At 40.7% G+C, this 21,822-nt stretch overlaps 1 long non-coding RNA gene and 1 other non-coding gene across 2 annotated transcripts; both read right to left on the reverse strand.

Moving 5' to 3' along the window:
- Window positions 1–370: 370 nt before the first annotated feature.
- LOC133051391 (U6 spliceosomal RNA) lies at window positions 371–477 on the reverse strand. The gene has a single exon (XR_009691873.1). It is a non-coding gene; the product is annotated as a U6 spliceosomal RNA (small nuclear RNA).
- A 5,033-nt stretch (window positions 478–5,510) lies between these two features.
- On the reverse strand, window positions 5,511–10,660 carry LOC133051088 (uncharacterized). The gene is made up of 3 exons (XR_009691773.1): window positions 10,581–10,660; window positions 5,877–6,002; window positions 5,511–5,624 (listed from the first exon to the last, which is right to left on the reverse strand). It is a non-coding gene; the product is annotated as an uncharacterized LOC133051088 (long non-coding RNA).
- Between the last annotated feature and the right edge of the window lie 11,162 nt (window positions 10,661–21,822).

A 21,822-nucleotide genomic window follows, 5' to 3' on the forward strand; every position in this document is an offset into this window, starting at 1 on the left:
TAAAATGCCATTTTGAAGACCTCCTCTCTGGGATGTTATAGATTCACTATGAGCTAGCTTCTCTTCTTTTTGTGTCTCTTTTAGCTTTATTGAAGTTTTTCTCAGGTCTCATTCTAATCCGCTTGGAATATATATTATTATTAACACTTTGAAACTTAGCAAAAGTTCCTGAACCGTTAGCTGAAATCAGTACATTTTTTTTTTTTTTTTGAGATTTCAAAGATTTCTAACAACTTTAATTTGTTTTACTTTTTTTTAAAATTTTTTATTTTATTTATTTATTTTTTTTAATTAGTTGGAGGTTAATTACTTCACAACATTTCAGTGGGTTTTGTCATACATTGATATGAATCAGCCATAGATTTACACGAAAAATATGGAACGCTTCACAAATTTGCGTGTCATCCTTGTGCAGGGGCCATGCTAATCTTCTCTGTATCGTTCCAATTTTAGTATATGTGCTGCCGAAGCGAGCACTAATTTGTTTTACTTTTTAAAGAGCCAGTCCAAGTTTGTTGTTGCTATTGTTTTCCTTGGGGACTTGATAAATTTGATGTGTTGTTTAATTTTTTTACTGCTGTGCAAAAGTCATCCAAAGGTCAGTCTGGTATGTGGTGTGTAGTGTGGTGTGTATGTGTGTGTGTGTGTGTGTGTGTGTGTGTGTGTGGTGTCCTGGCTGAGAATCATATTGCTCACCATCCCTAATGTCTGCCATCCCTCACCAGCTCTATGTTTATACTCCTGAAGGCATCTGAGTTTATCACAAATCAAAATCAGCTAGTAAACCTGCAGAGGAATGGGAAAGGATGAAGGCAAATAAAAGGATGATGACGTGAAGTCATAGGTCATAAGTAGGTCAGTAGTACTTGGGAGTCCCTGGCCTCATACCTTGTTCAACACCCAGCCTTGCTACTACCAGTTTTTAACCTATAGCCATATTCATCTGAACTTTTAAAATCTCATTTTGCTTATTTATAAAACTGAGATATTTATAGGACTTTTCTTAGAGGTTCACTGTGAGGATTAAATGAGAAAAGCCTCTCAGTGTGCAAAGAACAGTAACTAGAATAGGGTAAACCCTCAATAAATGGTAGTTATCATTAAGAGCATCTTAAATAGTCTGTATTGTGCATGATATACATCACCTCATGTTCACAACACTGCCCAAGATGGGGAAATGCAGTCTAGACAAGAATTTAGTTGTTTTAACGAATCTCCACTTACTGCTCTTTACCAAATCAAAGATCCGTGGGTTTGTAAGATGAATGTCTATTTTCAGGTATTAAAATGTGGGGGAAAATATGTTTCCCAGAAATGAAATATAGTCATGCTCTTTCCATTATACTACATCTTGTATTTCTCCCCCCAAGTTTCTCTTCATTAGAACCGTTAAAAGATAAACTGAAATGTATTAAAAATTTTAAGAGTTCGATTGAGAAAAAATGGATCTGGCAGCATTCAGTTGAGCAGATAGAAAGGAGCTCCAAGGAGCTATACCAAAAAGACTGTAATTATATGCAGAGAGGAGCAGCCCTTTTTTGTTAGGCCAAAGAGTGAGCTGGTTGTCGAAAGGTTATTTTCTTTAGGGGATGCTGGGGATCTATCAAGCAGATTACCTAACTAGTGATGATCAGGAGATTCCTGACTGACTGCTTTAAGATTCCATTTCTGAGAGAGCAAAAATGGTAATTAAGTCTCAGTATGGTGATATGGGGCTTATCCTAAGTGACTCCGTTTGGGGCCTGTTGTCTTTTTTTTTTTTTGATAACACATTGTTCAATAATAGATGTGCCCATTCTCAGCATAATTTATTAGCTGGATTACATACAAAGATATCAGTGTTACATATAGGGACATCAGTGTGGGGTTCTGTAGAATTTTCATTGTACCCTCCATTGTCATCACTTTCAACCTGTAATCCAAATACTGGGCAGATAAAGCTGACAAGGCCACATTTTTCCCATCTCAAGAAAACTACTAGGCAGCTGTGTGGTGATGTTCAGAAGTATCCTAATTCAAGTTGTAAGCTGATAAACTCTGTAAGACACTTTGACTGAGGCTGGGGAGACCTGGATATGCAAAACTCGCTGTGGGAAACCGCGTGATATAGGAAATAAACATGTTGTTTGGGATGGAGGACCCAAGTCCACCTGTAAATTCTTCATCACAGTAGCTTTGAGACTTTAGACAAATGATATTGTCTATAAAATGACAACAATAATCCCACCCTGCCTACTTCTGAACATCGGAGTGAAGATCCAAGAGATAATGCATGTGAAATATAATGTGTGTGGATGTGCTATACAAATAAAATATTTATTAATGTAATTGTTCATTGCTATGCCTATGTGTGCTAAGTCACATCAGTCCTGCCCAACTCTTTGAGACTCTATGGACTGTGGCCTGCCAGGCTCCTCTGTCCATTGGCTACTCCAGGCAAGAATACTGGAGTGGATTGCCATACTCTCCTCCAGGGGATTGTCCCAACCCAGGGATGAAACCCCCATCTCTTAGGTTTCCTGCATTGGCATGTAGGTTTTTTACCACTAGCGCCACCTGTTCATTGCTATAGCTTTTTATTTTTAGGGGAAATTAGATGGTGGGAGTGGGACATGTTACATATAGAAAAGGTACATGCATATATGATTGTGTGTGTATTCTGAAAAGCCTAGAAGGGTATATGCCACATTGTTTATTGTGATGGGCTTTTCTCGTTTTTTGGCCATGCCTTTCAGATTATGGGATTTTAGTTCCCCAACCAGGAATCGAACCTGGGCCCTCAGCAGTGAAAGCACAGAGTCCTAACCACTAGATAGCCAGGGAATTCCCCTAGCGTGTTTTCATATTTACTTCTATGTGGATTGCTTGAATTATTTTTACAACAAGCGTGTATTTTTATAATATTTTTATTTCAAGAAATTCCTCAAAAGCAACAAAGAACCCTTGTGCTAAATAGAAGTTCTTTCAAAACCTGTGATTTGGACAAATCGAATACATTTTAACACATCTTATTCTAGACCTCCACCTTACCCCCAATATGTTATCAGATTATGTGAAAAGCAGCCCCTACTCTCCCACTTGTCTTTAAATTCTACAGCCTAATATTTGGTGGTTGTTGGTTTTATTTGGATATCCTTGTGTAATATTGGAATACTAATTTTCATACCACTGAGTATCAAGATTTGTAATTAAAAGAGATCGAATTTGAGCAGAGAACCAGCAGTTTCCATAAATCAGAAGCACAACATCTCAGAAATTAAGTTTCCTATGGGATCTGGTGCTTTCACTGCTGTGGCCTGGGTTCAATCCCTGGCTGGGGAACTAAGACCCCACAAGCCATGCAGCATGGTCAAAATAAAAAAAGTTTCCCATAAAAGGTTAAAAACAAACAAACAAAAACTTGCCTTTTATGAAAACTAAAATATGTAATATTTTCTCAGTAGCCAGTCTTTGTCTGGAGAAGGCAATGGCAACCCACTTCAGTACTCTTGCCTGGAACATCCCATGGACGGAGGAGCCTGGTGGGCTACAGTCCATGGGGTCACAAAGAGTCAGACATGACTGAGCGACTTCACTTTCACTTTTCACTTTCATGCATTGGAGAAGGAAATGGCAACCCACTCCAGTGTTCTTGCCTGGAGAATCCCAGGGACGGAGGAGCCTGTGGGCTGCCATCTATGGGGTCGCACAGAGTCGGACACGACTGACAAGACTTAGCAGCAGCAGTCTTTGTCTGGCTCTTTTGCTAGTTGAATATCTTCCTCTCATTTTAGAAATTGGTAATATGTTTGTAGCTCTGTCTTCAACCTTCTCTCTGACAGACTTTTCTCTGGAGTTCTTCTCCATTCCTTGATTCCCCAAGCATCTAGTACTATCTCTTTGCATATAAACTCCAAATGTTTTTTTCTAGCCCAACCACCCTTTTTATTTCTGTAAGACTTCTAAATTATCAGCTCAGTTTGGATTCATTGCTGGTATCTCAACTCTAGAACAAACTCAAAGCCCAAATAATCTTATTTTTTTTCTCGCTGTAATTCTCCCCAGTCAACCAGGGCTGACCAAGACTGTCCTTTTATCTTGAACTTCTCCCTTCTCTGTGCTCCCTTCCCCACAATGCTTTGCTTAGATTTTTTATAGCATCCTTTGCTGCTTCCCATGTCTACTCCCACTCCTGGTTCAGGCTCCTGCTTTCATAAAAAGCAACTAGAGTGAAGAGAGACAAGCAATGGGTGGTCAGGAAGCCCTCACAATGGGACTGGCATGTGACTCAGAACTGTGAAAGATACTATCCTTAAGTGGGAAAAGTTATTCCAAAATAATGGAACAGCATCAGTAGAGGCACCCCAGGCATAGAAATGCCTGGCATCATTAAAGAAAGGCAAGGAGGTAGAGCTTTCACATTGGGTATGTATAGATATTCTCAGGGATCAGGTTGGACAGGTATGTTCATTCCTGGAAGACTCTGAATTTCAATCTGTAAATAGTGGAAAAATACAGACCTATGTGGCAAGAAAACCTATTATAAAACTGTGTGATAGTTAAGGGAATAAATCATGCTTTGATTATGGCAATAGGAATTGATGTACAACATATTGATCTCTCAGAATCAATTGAGTGACTAGTTGATCATGGGAGCAGAAAGGGTGGGAGATTAAAACACCAGAAATGACTGAGTTTAAGTAGCCTGGGCGTTTAAAAGCATGACTAACATTGAAGAGAAATGTAAATTAAGCTTTGTGCTTGTGAATGACAGTCAAGCTCAGTTTTAGGCATGTAGAATGTGATGTGTCAGTGGGATATACAGGTGGAGGTGTCTAAAACACCCTATTACCTCCGTGAGGATGATCACCTAAGAAATCTATTCCTAGCTCCCTGCTGGATATATGACTTTTGTTTATATGTTCCATCAGCACAAAGACAAGCTGTCTAGTGATGATTCCCTTACCACAAGCTACCTTCAACTTCCACTGCCCCATGTTGGTTAATGATATTTTCATTTCCCAGACCCCCTTGTCTACTACCTATGGGTTGTTTTCAATTCCTTGCTCCTTTGATGCTCGTACTTATTTAGGCACCAAATCATATTGATTTTTCCTTTACAGTGTCTCTCATGTCTATATGTCTCTGCCTCTTCTAACTCTTCAGATTGCCTAACTGCCTGGTCCTTATTTTTTATAGCATAATAACCATCTTTTGATGAGACGCTTGCCTCCAGAATGTCTCCTAACAACCCATTCTGTCTACCACAATAAGATTACTCTTCCCAAAACCCTAAATTGATCTTGTCACTCCCTTTCTCACAAACTTTGATTGACTTTCTGTCATCAACAAGAGAAAGTTCAAATTCCTTAATATTATAAAATTCATAAGATGTCTACTCTAGCATTTTCTCTAGCCAAACTGATCTATTTGCCATCTGGGAACCTATTTTTCTCTCTCCCAGCCTTGCTTTATTGCTTGCAATTTTATTGGAGTACATGTAGAGTGAAAGATAAATTTATAGAAATACCTTGAAATGTAAGAAGAGAGAGGCTTTGTGTTCTGGCAGAGTCTCAGAAGGGGCTCCATTGAATACTCCCAGCTACTCCTGGCATGCTGGTGGGCTCCAATAACAGACCTAAAGTCTAGCGAAGGGAAAGAATAAAGAAAAGGAAATGAGAAAAGAAGGGAAGAAAGGGAGATACAGGAAAGGTGTAGGAGTTAGCCGGGAATCATACAAATATCAGAGTACTAAATAAGACTCTTAATAAACTTAACAGTGATTATCCTCTTGTCTCTGAGTTTCTCAAGGCCAGAAACCAGATCTGATTCTCTTTGTCTCTCAGCACCCAGCACAAAGACTGACACACAGAGGCTGCTTCATCAAGAATTCTTACATGAATTGTCCACAATTCTTGTCTTCTTCATTGAAAAGTTCTTGGTTCCTATCCCCTCAGGTTTTATTTTGCAATCGTAAGGATTTCTGTTGCCTTCCATATACCTTTTCCAAGATATCCAGAACACTATTGAAGAAAAAGGGGGAAAAAACAGCACTTGAAAAGAGTTTTTAAAATATGGCATGTAATAGGAAAAATTATTTACCCCCACCTAGTCCTATTTTTTCATACATTTCCAGAATCATATTCAACTTTCTGTTTCATTTCCAGCAGCTTATGAGCAACTTTAACCGTTAACTCTTTCCAGCAACAATCATTCGTTGTTAAGTCATGCCCTTGTTATGCAAGTACGTAATGTTTTCCCCCTTAATAAACATATTACTCTGTGCTGGTTGCTAATGAAGTTCATTCTCTCTGCCTCCACCTCTTCTCCATCTTGCCAGGCCATTTGGAATTCTAATCCTGTCCTGGATGCCCGCCTTCCTAACTGACGATGGGTGTCATCTGCTAACAGCATGTATCATCTGTCAGCTCTAGGAGCTTATTTTCTATTCTATCCATGTAAATCATTGATGAAATATTAAAGAATCAGTCCCAGAATAGAGTCCTGTGGGATATGACTTCTGATCTCCCTAAGTTTGACATGAGTGCTGTTGATAACGCACTCATAAGACTACCTACCACAGAGCCACACTTCCCTCAATGTGTTGATTGAATGCAGTCTTAGGGAAGATAATTAAAAGTCTTTCTGGAGCAAAGAGCTGTGGAGAAGTTTAGAGAGAAACTTAATACACTGACTGCCCAATTTTCTGCTAGGTACTTTACATCTACTGATTTACTCAGTCCTTTCACAGCTCTGTAAGGCAGTGTGGTATAATGGTTAACACCCTGGATTCTAAGGTTGAACTGCCTGACATTGAAATTTCACTCCATACTTTCTAGCTCTCTGCCTTGGCAAGATATTGAAATTTTCTGCACTTTAATTTTATCATCTGAAAAATAAGAAAAATAGAATTCACCTCAGAGGATTGTTTTGAGTATTCCATTGCACCTAAAGCACTTAAACAGTGCCTGACACATAGGGAATCTTCTACAAATCTTATCTATTATTATTATTCCAAATTAAAATCAAATAAACTGAACTGGTATGCAACAGAGCCAAAATTTGAGGCCCTGGGTTGTCTGATTCCAATTCTTAAGCTCTTTCTACTTTAATGTTCAAAGTTTTAAATTTATATCCCACATATTTCCAAAAGAAACTTCAGATGAAAATGACCATAGCAATCAGAAATGCATTAGATTTTATGCCAAAACCTCATAATTTAAGTCAATATTTTTTGGGTAGGGAGGTGTTTATATTTGATAGAAATCTTTTTAAAAGACAAGTTATTTAATAAGAGAAAAAAATTAACCCGTTTAAAATTAAAATTAAAAGATATTAGATTTGAAAAATTATAGACATCATATATTTCAAACTACTAGTTAATAAGAGACTCTTTGGGAGTTCTTTTTGTTTTACATTTTTCCCCTAGTAACATAAGTGGTAAATGCTTGAAGTAAAAAACTTGGAAAACTGTGAGAAGCCCAGGAAAGGAAAATCACCCATAATCCAAACACTCATAGTAATTACTATTAATGTTTTTTTGTATGCACTCTTCAGAGTTATTTTTTTATACATAAATTTTCCTTACAAAATGGTATCACAATATATATGCTATTTTGTGTAGACTGTTTTTAACTTAGTGATAGATTATAAGCATTTTTAATATCATTATTTTATTGCTATGTAAAATCTGTAAAAAATAAATGGTGTGAGAGTACCTTAAATAATCTAACTAATCCCCTATTGTTGGGCATGTAGGTTGATCCTATTTTCTTTCCTATGATTATAAATAAAACTGTCATGAAGAATCTTGTATTATGTTGCATAATTCTCTCGTTATGCACAAATCCTTTTTATCCTTAACAGATGGTTAGCCAGCCTCTGTTTGATCACTTCCAGTAACAGGGAGCTCACTTCTTTGCCAGACAGTTCATTCCATTTATGGACAACTCTAATTGTTAGAAAGTTCTTTATTTTTAACTAAAATCTGTTCTCCTTAACTTACTCTCATTGATTCTAGTTTTGTGGTCTGGAATTACCCAAAGCAATCTTTCCTTTTTGTACTTGGCAGCCCATCAAATACACAAAGAAGACCATAATGAAACTCCCTAAGTATTCTCTTCCTGAAGATAAATATCCATGCTTATAAGTCTTATGATAAAAAAGGATAAGGCATTGGTAGCAGTAGGGGGTTCCTCATAAAGGATATAAATTTGGTAACATCATATTCCCTTTTTGCTTTGGCCTCCTGGAAGCTCAAAATCTTATTGGTTGCCTCATCTTTATAACCTTATCACCTCCATGTATATGCACTCATTGCCCTTAGGTCTAATCATCATATTTTGCCTGTATTTCTTCCTATTATTTTTTTCTTAAAAATTGTTTCTTTACAGAAGCATATCTCTGTAAGCTCTATACCTCTGTGGTTCAAGGTGCATCATAATCAAATATGTTTCTCTATTTTCTTTAGCCATTCTTTGCATGAAATTAATTGAGCATTTTTGTTCCATATCACCTTTTAGCATATATTCAATCTTTTACTCCCAAAAGCTACCAGAATAATGAAATAGTTTTAATTCCCTACCCCTTTTCTATGGTGGAAAACTTAATGCGATGGGGAGATAGAAAACATACTCTCAGTCCTACCGAATCATTAATGTCTGCTGTGCTAAGTCGTTTCAGGTGTGTCCAACTCTGCAACTCTATGGACCGTAACCCACCAGGCTCCTCTCTCCATGGGATTCTCCAAGCAAGAATACTAGAGTGGGTTCATGCCCTTCTCCAGGGTATCTTCTCGACCCAGGGATCGAGCCCGTGTCTTTTATGTTTCCTGCATTGAAAAGCAGTTCTTTACCACTAGCACACCTGGGAAGCCCTAATCATTAATAGTTTCTATCAAATTGACAATATCTCCTTTGTCATCCAGCAGCACCATTTTCTGTTCTTGAAATAAATTAGAGTGCATATCTAAGCCTTCAGATCAGTGATTAACACACATGTGCCATGGCAGAGTTGACAAACCTTTCTAAACTCAACAAGAGGATGGATAATCCTTAGCTGCAACAGCTCTGAGAGAATGGTAACATTGTCCTCCTTTTACCCTGAGGGAACAGAGGCTCCCAGAGTGAGACTTGAACCCAGGCCCTCTAGCTCTAAATCTGTGAGCCCAACTCTGCCCCTCAACTGCACTGACTTCAGAAGAGCTCTGGACTGGCCTGGGCCACAAGGATTCCACTGCTGTTGGACGGGAGGCAGGCGACTCTGCATGTTTCTCCTTTCATTCGGAATCCGGCTCTGATTATCCTCTTCCCACAGAGAGAAGCGTGGTGGCTGCCAGTTGCATATGGCTTGACGAAGATAGGAGAGGACATAAAGGCGGCCCCCCTCCTCCCTGTGCTCCCGGATGAGAATCAAGCAGATTGTTTCCTATTTGGAGGAAGTGCATGTGAGAAACCTAAGGCAGCAGGCAAACCTCAAATGAGTGAGAATAAAAACTACTCCCCCGACCCCCTTGTGTGGTTTTGCCTGGAGGAGCCAGGTATGAAGGCACCAGGGCTGTCTGTGGGCCAGAGAGCTGGGATGCTTCTGCCCCAGGAGCTTCCTTCCTGAATGTCCTCTCCTAAAGAGAGGCTGTGATTGCCTTCAGCCTCCCTGGAAGACCTCCGCGGCTGGCAGGCTGGCCCGGTACAGCAGCTCAGAGTTGAAACCCTCTTAAAAATAGCTCTGTTCCCTTCTGGGTTTAGCAACTCACACTTGAAAAGCTCTTTATTCTTATAATGAATAGAGAACAGGGACTTTTCATTGAAAAAGAAGAGCTATAGCACAAAATAAATGCAGGCTGAGGGTAGTTATTCCTTTGAAGCGGTGGACAGAGAGGACCTCAGCACTCAGTTTTCACAGGTATCAGCCCTTTCCTTGGATTATTCCTGAAATAGAGGCGTGGAGAGGCTTTTGAGCAGCTCTTGCTGTCAAAAGCACATGTGTGGTGGGCAGTATTTCGGGTGACAGCGCTACTAGAGACCAGCTGAGCAGCCTGAAGTTGAAATTTCAGTCTAATTAATTGACTGAAGAAGCTAAAGACCTGAAAGAAAGGTTTAACTCTTTGCTACCCATAAGCTACTTCTAGGGTCATGTCCATACCCTTGAAGGACCAAGAGGGGCTGAAAATAAAAGGATGGGTGTGGGGGTTCAGGAAGCTGACACCTACTTTGGCGGAAAGAATTGCTGTTAGGTGTATGATGGGGAATCTTGTCAGTCAGAGAGGTCACATTCCTCAATTCTGTCTTTTCCAGAAAGAAAAAGGAATTCGGGTAGAGAAATGAGGTAAAACTCTTAGTCTATGTTGTCAAGTCTTGTTTCCAAGTAATTCATTTTCTTTAAGTCAAATGAAATGCAGTTTTCAGGATCCCATTGAGCCAGTGAGAAATTCAATCTCAGCCATTATTTGTATCTCCTCCCCTACTTCAGTTATAAGCATCTGGGGGACATATGTGTTGCATGAGAAAGAAGGGTGAGAAATCTGAATCAGGCAGTGTAATTCAAACTAGTCATTAGACAAAAGACGTCAAATTACAGTGTCTTAAGATAAGTTTACTTCTTACCCAGTCTAAGGTGGCCAGGTGTTCTTTGGCCAGGGAGCTGTTTTTGGCAGCTTTCCTTAGGTGATACCTCAGGGATCTGGGCTCCTTCCATCATCGACTCTTCCAATCATTGTGTAGACTTTGCAGTCCTTTGCTTTCTGCTACCCAGGCCAGAAAGACATTAGAGGTGGCAATGGAGAGATCATAAGGACATCTTTAAGGGCCAGGCCTAAAAGTCATATATGTTACTTAAGCTCACATTCCATCAGCCAGATTTCATCACTTAACTCTGCTAAGATGTGGGGGTGGTGGCAGAGCAATAGAGTGGGTCTGTGTGCCTGGGAAGGAAAGGTGAAATAGAACTGTGAGGAATACATTTCTGTTGTTTAAGCCACCTTGTCTATGGTAGTCTGTTATAACAAGTCCAAACTAAGAAAGTAATCATTTCAAATTATGATGAGTTTACTCAAAATAAGTCATACCAAATTCATTTATTTTCCCTTTTGAGTTGGAATATTATATTGTCAGAGTAGGGGACTATCATAGACCTGGTTTAATTTTGATTCATTTGAAGGCATCAATAGCTATATATCTTGATGGGTTTGAAGTTATCAGACAATTAAACATAGAGTGCTAAGACTGAGCTTTGCTAGCTGTTTATTAATAATAAATTGCTCTTACCTGTATAAATTCTGAAGCAACAGAAAAATAAATGCAAATGTCAACCCAATAGAGAAAAAACCCCTCAGCTTTGTTTTTGGTAAAATTGATGGGCGACTATGGTTGGTAATGTGCCCACCATCTATCCCCTAATCATTCCTAATATTCCAACACCCTGTCCAGTCATGGGCTTAACTGAACCATTGCAGGTTTCCCCCTAGGGGGCAGCTCAGGGCTTGGTGGAAGAGATTTAATGTGTCCTGAGCAGAGAGACTAAGAGAAACTTCGAAGAACTCAGAGAGGATTCAGGCAGCATTTTCAGTGCCTTCCCCAAAATTCACCAAGCATGGTTAGAAGTAAATGGAGTGGGCTAAAAGTGATAGACATTATAATCCTGACATTTCTGGAAGGGCAGAAATTCTTATTTTACCAGCCAAGTTAGGATTGCAAGGAGAGAAATAGAGTGGTTACTTCTGGCAAAAATGGATGAACCTCGAGTTGGTCTTCTCTTCTTGTTGCTGTTTCAGTCCACATTTTGCTATTGGATTCATATGAAGATGTAGAAGGAATATGTATCTCTTTCGAAGTTGTTTCCAAAATAGGAAAAATAGCTGGTGTGACAAACGATGGGACCCAATTAAAAATTGTCTCACCTGAATGCAACACAGGCTGGACTCTCCTAGAAACACCTGAATAGCAATAAATATCAAGGCTTTTATTTAGGTTAATTTAAAAAAAAAAAAAAATGAAACTCCATACACAATGCAACTGCTCAGATACAGGGTTGAGACAGACAGCTTTGACATAAATTTTTATAAAAATGTTCCAGGGGTTTTATTTCATCCGAACTTAATATGACAACTATTATATGTCTGCTAAAAATGTTAATGCAGTCTCCAGCTGCATATGTGCAATAAATGATTGCTTAGAGTGTATTCCATGGTAGGTACAATGCTGGATCCTGGGAGCTTATGGTAGCACTGTGTCTGGAATAATCTGTCCAGTGAAGGGTACGTACTTTAAGAGCAGAATTAATTAATTAAAGTGGAGCATTGGTAGGTGGAGACTTAATTCTGTTTCTTTAGGTTTCCATGAGGCAACTTCTAAACTATGGGAATAATATTTGAGTATTTTATTGTCAAATATTTTACCTGGAAATGACAAAAACACTGATGTAACTAGCTTAAACAACAAGGAAATTTAGTGTCTTTCATAACAATGATAGTAAATTCAAAGGTAGTGCAAACATGTCATAACTAGAGTGAGGGACCTACATCTCTATTCTACTTTGAACTCTTCTAGCCTCTAGGTAGAAGCTTTTTCTTCAAACCCTCTCCTCTTGTGGTTAGAAGATGGCTACCATCTGTCCTGGGACAAAATGCTTCCTTATTAGAAAATCTCTCTTCTAACCAGTGAATAAAAGTTCTCACCTTCAGTCTAATTAAGCTAATATGTATCCTGCACCCATCCCTGGTCCAACAGCAGGCTCTAGGATAATACTATGAACTGATTGGTTTAAACTTACATTCTGGAACCAATCACTTGCAAGGGGATTAGAATTACTCTGACTGACTTGAGTCGAGAATGGAATCAGTTTCCTGAGACATTTAGGCAACATGAAAGAGAGGAGCTTTTGTGAACGTCAGGGCTCTTTTTGAAAGGAGGAGAATAGTCGAGATGAATGCCACATAGATGCTAACTCTAGTCAGAGGAGAAGGAAGGTCTTACTGGGTGACTGAGTTTTGGGGGCAGAGAAGCTAGGTAGCTTTCCTTTCTCTTTGAGGGAAATCTGCCCTCTCCTAATGGTGGTACCTTTCTTTTTGTGGTAGTAGCTATAACTCTTACCCTAGGGCTTTAAGGGTAAGCCCTGCTTCAGTCGTCCTACTCCTCTGTATCTGACTCTGTCATATGAAGTCAATTAGGTAGCGCTTAGTAGGAGGGCTAATTATGGTCAAGGTGCAGGTTCTACTCTCCACTGTATATTTACTGGAAATAAACCTGGCTATTTGATCATCATCAGTTGGATTCCTGTGTCTATTTCTAATTAATTCATAACCAGTGGGAGGCATGATTATCACCCCTAAAAACTTGCTCTCTGGAACAAGCCAGAATCTACAGGACTCCGGGAACTTTGTCACACAGAGGAAATGTAGAGTTCAGTGTTGAAACATTCAGTTGCCATCAAATATCTAGATATATCTAGATATATCAGATATTTAGGAAGTTCAAAGGGTGTGAATTTTCACAGGCATAGCTGTGGAGAAGGCTCTTCTGCTAGTAAGGAGAACCCTGTCATTGGAAATATTCACGCACAGGCTGGATGGCAATCTTTCAAGTGTGCTTTAAAATGGAATTCTGCGCATTTGGGAAGTTGAACACAGTTGTTTCTATAACATGATCCAACTTTTAGTTCTATGTATTTCTGCTTTGTAGATATTTTAAACCTATGGTTTTCAAAGTGTGGTCCCTGGAGCAACAACAGCATCACCTCAGAGGTTGTTAAAAGTACATATTATCAGATTTCACCCTAGACGCCTGTTATGGATTGAATTATGTCCCTCCGCCAAAAAGAAATGTTGACGTCTTAACCCCTAGTACATCATAGTGTAAAATAAGGCCATCGAAGATGTAATGAGCTAAGTCAAGGTCATACTGAAGTAGGATGGGAACTTAATGCAATATGACTGTTGTCATTAGAAGAGATAGACACAAGGAGGAGAGGAGAATGCCATATGATGATGGAGGTCGGAATTGAAGTTATGCACCTTCAAGCCAACCAAAGATGGCCAGCAAACCACTGGAAGCTAAGAAGAGGCAAGGAAGGATTCTTTCCTACCCAAGGAAGGTTTCAGAGGGAGCATAGCCTTGCCAACACTGATTTCAGGCTTCTAGCCTCCAGAATTGGGAAAAAGAATATATTTCTCTTGTTTCAAACCATCTGATTTGTAGTCATTTGTTATAACTGCCCTAGGAAACTAATACACCAACTAAATCAGAAACTCTTACCTTGCTGCCCAGCAATCTGTGTGTAATCAGCCCTCCAGATGATTCTGATGCAGACTAAAATGTGAGAACCCCTGATTTCTATTCTAGATGGAGACTGATGCCTTGCACTCGAATATACATGTGAATGAATTGGGGACTTTGTTAAAATGCGGATTCTGATGCTGTGAACCTGAGGTAGGGCCTGAGATCCTGCATTTCCAATAAGCGCCCAGGTGATACTATATTGCTGGTCAGAGGACCACACCTGAGGGACAAAGATCTTGAGCAGGTTTATCTAACGGAACTTTCTGTAATGACGGAGATGACCTATATCTGTACTGCCCAATAAGAAAGTCACCAGCTATCCGTAACTACTAGACCCTTGAAACGTGGCTATTCTGAGAACTGAACTTGAATATTTTAAAAAAATATTTATTTATTTTTAATTACTTTGTTTTTGGCTGCACTGGGTCTTTGTTGCTGTGTGGGCTTTCTCTAGTTGCAGCGAACAAGAGCTACTCTTTGCTGCGGTGTGCAGGTTTCTCATTGCAGTGGCTTCTCTTGTTGCGTAGCACAGACTCTAGATTTGTGGGCTTCAGTAGTTGTGGCCTGTGGGCTTACTTGCTGTATAACATATGGGATCTTCCCAGACCAGGGATCCAACCAGTGTCCCTGCATTGCAAGGCAGATTCTTAATCACTGGACCACCAGAGAAGCCCTGAACTTGAATATTTTTATTTAAGTTTAACTAACTTGCATTTCTATAGCCACATGTATTCAACAGGGCAAGTCACCATCTCCTTGTTCCTAGATTCTGCTGCCATGCTTTGCAGAGCTAAGAGTTCCTGACTTTTATCTGCATCATCCCTAATTTAGTAGTCAGTACTGCTGGTGGAGTGCACCGTGCAAGACTATGTATACTTGATAGTATATATATTAGCAGCCACTGGAGAACATAAAATAAATAGATTACAGGGTCTTTGCCCTTAAGGAACTTCCTGTTTATAACTGATTCTCATTGTATGTCTACCAGTTCCTGCCAAGCCTGAAAGTGTTAGTTCAATGTTAAAGGGGGGTGGGGGGTGGAATTAAGCAATAATTAGAAGAGATGATGCTTGGCAGGGGCTTTTTTATCTCAAGGCTACCAGATTTTGTTCATGGAATTTGAGAACATGAGTGATTTGCATATGTTGCATAAATTTGCATCTTGTATTCAAGCGACCTGACTCCAAGTCTATGAAGTACAATTTAATTAATTAGTGGAACCTACTAGTGTTGTGTTCAGAACAGAATTCAGGGCACCACACTCTTGAAAGAGCTAGCTATTGATAACAATTCAGGAGATTGCAGACAAGGTCAGGAGACAGAAAAGCAGCAGAAGTTCACAGAAGAAAGGGAAAGAGAGAGATGAGGAGCTGTGCTATCATCCCCACACTCCTGCCTTCTGCATACATCCAGCCTTTGTGTCTTGGGTGGTTTATTTTCCACAGACTGCACTAGGTCAAGTGAAGTTCCACAAATGAATGGGATTAGGACTTTGTGCCAATTAGTGTCCATTTCCTTGTCTTTGGCATATTCCACCCCGCCTTGCCTTGCTTCCTTGCCTTCAGCTAAATTCTGCATGGGTGTTAGCAGACAGTTTTGAAGAGAAAAGATAGAGTAAAAGAGAGGGTGTTAGGCCCTGGAGATATAAAATTAAATAACACAGGATCCTTGTCACAAAGGAGCTCAGCACTACAGCAGGGGAGCTGGACCAGTGAGCAAGTCACTACCTTGCCATGAGCAAAGAAAAATGATGAAGGTGTGTCTCAGGAAAAGCAGGGCCAGAGGAGACAGAGAGAAGCTCTGCTTATGTGGAGGGGTGGGAGGAAAGTTTTCACACAGGAGGAGCTTAAAGAAAGAGAAGGACTGTGGGTGGGGTAGTAGATTCCAGGCAGAGAGAACAGCATGTGCAGAAACAGCATGGTGTGTTTAGCAAACTGTAAGTGTCACTAAATGGGAAGAGGAGGAAGGAGGTCAGGTAAGGTACAAAATCCAGTTCAGCCTATAAATGCTTTATTAACTTGCTCTCAAGAGCAAGGGGGAATGGAAATAAAATAGGCACTTTAGTCCACCTCACCTAGGAATGATAACAAGCCAGAAATCCATATAGAAATGCTAAGGCATTTCCCCCCAGTGACATTCATCCCCTCGTAGAATCTCCTGACTTATGTTTGCTGTAAATCTACCCTTAACATTTCCTACACATGCCCCTTGCTAGAAGAACCTGAGTTTTTCTATAACCCAGGCTGACTAGAAGCAAGCACTTAAACAATGTAAGGTCTGTTTGCTGCCTGTAACCAAATATAGCCCCCAGCCTGCTGGGTGGCCTATACCGGCCAGTTGCGCATGCATGCTCAGTCACTTCAATCGTGTCTGACTCTGCAATCCTATGGACAATAGCCCACCAGGCTTCACTGTCCACGGGGTTCTCCAGGCAAGAGTATTCAAGTGGCTTGCCATGTTCTACTCCAAGGGATTTTTCTGACCCAGGAATCGAACCAAAGTCTCCTGCATCTCCTGCATTGCAGGTGGATTCTTTGCCCACTGAGCCACCTGGGAAGCCCAGTGGTCAGTTACTGCTGCTAAGTCACTTCAGTCGTATCTGACTCTGTGTGATCCCATAGACGGCAGCCCACCAGGCTCCCCTGTCCCTGGGATTCTCCAGGCAAGAACACTGGAGTGGGTTGCCATTTCCTTCTCCAGTGTGTGAAAGTGAAAAGTGAAAGTGAAGTCGCTCAGTCATGTCCGACTCTTAGCGACCCCACGGACTGCAGCCTACCAGGCTCCTCCATCCATGGGATTTTCCAGGCAAGAGTACTGGAGTGGGGTGCCATTGCCTTCTCCACAGCAGTCAGTTAGGTAGAGCTAAAGGGTCATCCAGGCTTCCCTAGTAGCTCAGCTGGTAAAGAATCCACCTGCAATGCAGGAGATCCCGGTTCGATCCCTGAGTCAGGAAGATACCCTGGAGAAGGGATAAGTCTACCCACTCCAGTATTTTGGGGCTTCCCTTGTGGCTCAGATAGTAAAGAATCTGACAGCAATGTGGGAGACTTGGGTTTGATCCCTGGGTTGGGAAACTCCCCTGGAGGAAGGCATGGCAACCCACTCTAGTATTCTTGCCTGGAGAATCTCCATGGACAGAGAAGCCTGACAGGCTACAGTCCATGGGGTCAAAAATAGTCAGACATGACTGAGCGACTAAGCACAGCACAGCACAAAGGGTCATCCATAAATGATCATGACAAGCACCTGAAAGATTCCCCTCAGATCAGCTCACCTCTTTGCTATGCTGTTTACTCCCTTTTTCTTCTGAAACCTCAGAATCAAATGTGACACCTGTGTGCAGCCCCAGAGATCCTGCAGATTCATCTGGTCTACTCAGTCACCGAACCTGAGAACCACAGATCTCCCCATCACTGCCAAGCTGGTAGGATGACTTAAACATAGAGACTAAGTGTGGTGCCTCCCCTGTCTTACCCAAGTATCTGTACTGCATGAGAACACTGGATTCTATATCTCATCATTTACTAAATATTTTAGAAAAACACAAAGTATAGAGCATAAAATAATGAACACTCACATACCTGTTTCTCAGCTTAAGAAATAAACATTTCAAGATCAGTTGAAACCATTGTGTATCCCTCCCAAATCACATTCCTTTCCTGCCTCTCAAGAAGTATTCAGTTCCTGAATGTGTTCATCACACCAAATACTTGCCTTTATAAGGTTACTGTGATACACTGTTTTAAATATTTTAATATTTCTAAAAATGTTACCCAGTGGTATCCTGGTAAATATTTAATAGCATTTACTAGGGAGGTTCTCCAAGGAGGAAGAAAAAAAAGACCTGACTTCAGGCATCTGCCAATTTCTATGGTGTAAACATTCCCACGATGGCCAATTTCAAGCTACCGCATGATGTGAGCACACGAGGATCTGGGGAGAGATGAGCACACTATATGTGAGCCAGTTCCAGCATCTCACTGATTTGTGATCATGCTCTGGGTCCTCTGGTAACTTGATCTTTTAAAATAGGAGAAATCACACAAAAGTTTAATAGCATATTATACGTGGGAGAGACCCAGGAAAACTGAGTAACATACCAAAATGGCTGAAGCTCTCCCCTTAGTTACCATCTTCTGCTAAAGACTATAATATCTTGAGAGAGATTTTTCATTGGCCTGATTTGAATCACCTGCCGTTCCCATGTTCAGTCTTTCCAGCTAGAAGGATGGGCTGCCATGGTAGACAAGCCTGGGGCCTAAGCCCTCATGTGTAGTCATAGAATTGGTCCAGGGGAGGTTTGCATTATGTTATTATCACACAGTGATATTATGACTGGCAAACCTGCTAAAACTACCTGGAGGGTGGAAGATCATATCCACTCAAGAAGGGATCTTGATAAATGATAGAATCTCCCATGGCTATAGAAATAGTCAACTCTATTTCTCTATCCTTCCTCACTCCTCTTCACTTCTGAACTGATACTGTATTTACAGCACCTATCATTAATTGTCAAATATCTTACGTTTCCTGCTAAATTATATTCAAAGTTAGCAATTATATCTCTGCCTTCTGTGTATCCTCTGTAGCCCCTAGCAGAGAACTGAGTTTATATTAATATGAGGCATCTGATAAATACTGATTCTTAGAACCTGGGCCTGCCATTTCAAATGGGAAATTTTTTCAATCCATTCCTATTGATTTCAACCACAGTTTTAACTCAGAACTTTGACATTTTAATGAGATTCTGGAGATAATAACATTACCAAAAATGCATATAGTGCATTGCAATTTAGGAATCACTCTCATATTTTTTGGTCCTTACAACTGGATAGAAGGCAGGTACTATCCCCATTTTATAAATGAAGAAACTGGGGCTCAGTGTGGTTAAATGTCTTGCCCAAAGTAGACCCGGCTTTTTAAGTGGCAGAAACATACTAGCTAACTGAGCTTTGGGAGGAAAGATTTCCATCACAGCCCCTGGAGAGGGCTGAGTGTTGTAGGAGGTGTGGTAAGGGACTCTTCTGGAAAGAGCAATCTTGGGGGGCTGATCTTGAGAAGCTTTGATCACCTCTCCACCCATGAATGGATCAGCCTATGGAAACTCTATCTATGATTGGGCATTTGCCGCCTGGAACATGTGTTCAAAGCCTGGAACTGAAGCATCTCTGTGGCCCCGGACGTTACTGAGGAGAGATTCAGCCCACGTTTAAATGCCAGATGATAGAAGCAAGTGGCCAAGGCGTACAGGCATTTTTGCCAAGTTGGAATGGGAGCAAGTGTGACTAAGCCAATGGGACTAGAGGTGGCAAACAATTCGTGTCTGGTTGGAACCGAGCACCATGTTGGCGACAGCACTTCAGAACAAGCAAGGGTGACCAGAAACCCGTGTTCCAAGGAGCCCTGTAAAGGAATGAGCTGCACACACTTCTGTTATTTCACAGGAGTTCACCAGAGAGACCCATCTTTTGACCTCAGCAAAAACAGAAAGGTTGTCCATGTCACTGCTGACAGTGCCTGCCTTCCCTGCCTGCTGCTAGCCCGGCAGAAGCTTGTAAAGGCAGAACTTGGGGCCCCAGACATCTTGTTTCTGTTGCTTTTGCCAGAGAGTTGCTCCAGAGGAGGTTTGCATTGTGTTATAATCACATGGTTTGCAAAATGATAGTTAAGAGTCTGTTAGCATTTCCACCCCAAACCTCATATTTTCAGCTGCTCACAGTGACTCAAATATAAGAATTCTCTTTAGGCTGAAATTTGGCACACAGGGTCTCAGGCCCAGCTGGGGAGCAATTTCAACCTTTTTTTGGGACCGGATTTCAATAACATCCATTTGGCTGTTTTTGAATAACAGCAGAAGCACAACAGAAGAGAAGTTAGCATTTTTATAGCAAAATGTTGCCATTATGTGACTGAGCAACTGGTATTGGGGGTAAAAAGGAAACCCACCCTAGCAGCTCTCAATAAACCCTGGCAGGTGATTAGCCTTTAAGTGGACTAGGCATGTGTACTATTTTCTTAAATGTGTATTAAAAAACCCAACCACTAGTCTGTTGTTCAGAACTGAAGAAAGATTTTGTTTAATAACATATTGTGTTTTTGAAAAGCAAAGTTGACTCAGGAACAATGACACATACCAGTGGATATTGAATTTCTGCTACACCCACTCCTTGGTGCAATTGGGACAGTGGCAAATTGTAGGGTGCAACTGAATTCCCAAATATAAAGGGAAAGAAATTGCAAAGGAGCAGGGGACAGGGGAGAGTAAGGCAGCACTGTGACTGCAAAGATATGAGGAACATCGCTGATGATCCAAGATCAGGGACCCCAGAGCTGACCCTTCCTTCTGGCAGGAGGGAGACATCAGAACTCAAATCCTCTTCTCCACCTCTTTGCTAATGACAACTCATCAAATTACAAATGACAGATTCCAAACAAGCAAAATGATACCAAATTTGTTGATGAAATAGTTCAGAAAAAATTAAAAGAAAGCATAGGAAATAATATAATAGATACTCATGTACCCACTACTCATTGCAAATATGATTCCGTTTTCTCTGTGTATTTTGGGCTTCTCTTGTGGCTCCAATGGTAAAGAATCTGCCTGCAATGTGGGAGACCCAGGTTCAATCCCCGGGTTGGGAAGTTCTCCTGGAAAAGGGAATGGCTTCCAGCTCCAGTAGTCTTGCCTGGGAAATCCATGGACAGAGGAGTCTGGCAGGCTATATAGTTCACAGAGTTACAAAATGTTGAACATGACTAAGCGACTTTCACTTTTTCTGTCTATTTATCAGCTGTTGTGATGACTTCCTTGTCTTTTAATATGAAGCTTTATTGTTCTTTGTATAGGACATTACACCTCTACTTTGTATTTCATAGAAATAATTATCTATATGATTCCTCCTCCTCTTCCTCCTATATTAAGTTTATCTAAATTCTGTTTAAATTTATGCTTTTCCCCACTAGAAGTTCCTAAGTTCCACCACTGAAGAGGGTCACCTAAATCAAGGTTGGGAACTTGAGATTCAAAAGCACCTTTCTTGGTTAGAACCAAATTGAGATAATTTTCCTCAACGTCTGCCAAAATGTTGCCCCAACATACCTGAAAAACTCTGTGACTGTTCCATCAGAGGGACTTATCTCAGAGTCTCTAAATTCCAGACTCTGTATGCTTTTGCCATATCAAACTTCTCTATTTAGGAAAACTGCCCGTTGGCATGGCCGTAAGCCCCATCCCTTCTGTAGTAGTGGTCAATGCCTTTGCAAATAGAAATATTGACTTACAGGTGCCTTGATTCTGTGCATGCCACCCAGGCTCTCTCCTGACCTCCTAACCATGACCTCTGGGACAGCATCTAACCAATAAATAAAGGGGTCAGTTTTAAGACCTGGAGATACATTTGCCCCATGAAACCCCAATGCAACAGGCTGTAAAATCACGGTAGTTCCCTCTTTAGAAGCATTTCTCACTTATTTCTAGCTCATAGATCCCCGATTCTGTTCAGGTATCAGGCAACCATACGCATCGGGGAGGCTGGACCCCTCCAGGCCAAGGGAAGAAACAGCATTACATACC

This window comes from Dama dama, chromosome 33, assembly GCF_033118175.1.
Source record: "Dama dama isolate Ldn47 chromosome 33, ASM3311817v1, whole genome shotgun sequence".
Classification (NCBI taxonomy): Eukaryota; Metazoa; Chordata; class Mammalia; order Artiodactyla; family Cervidae; genus Dama; species Dama dama.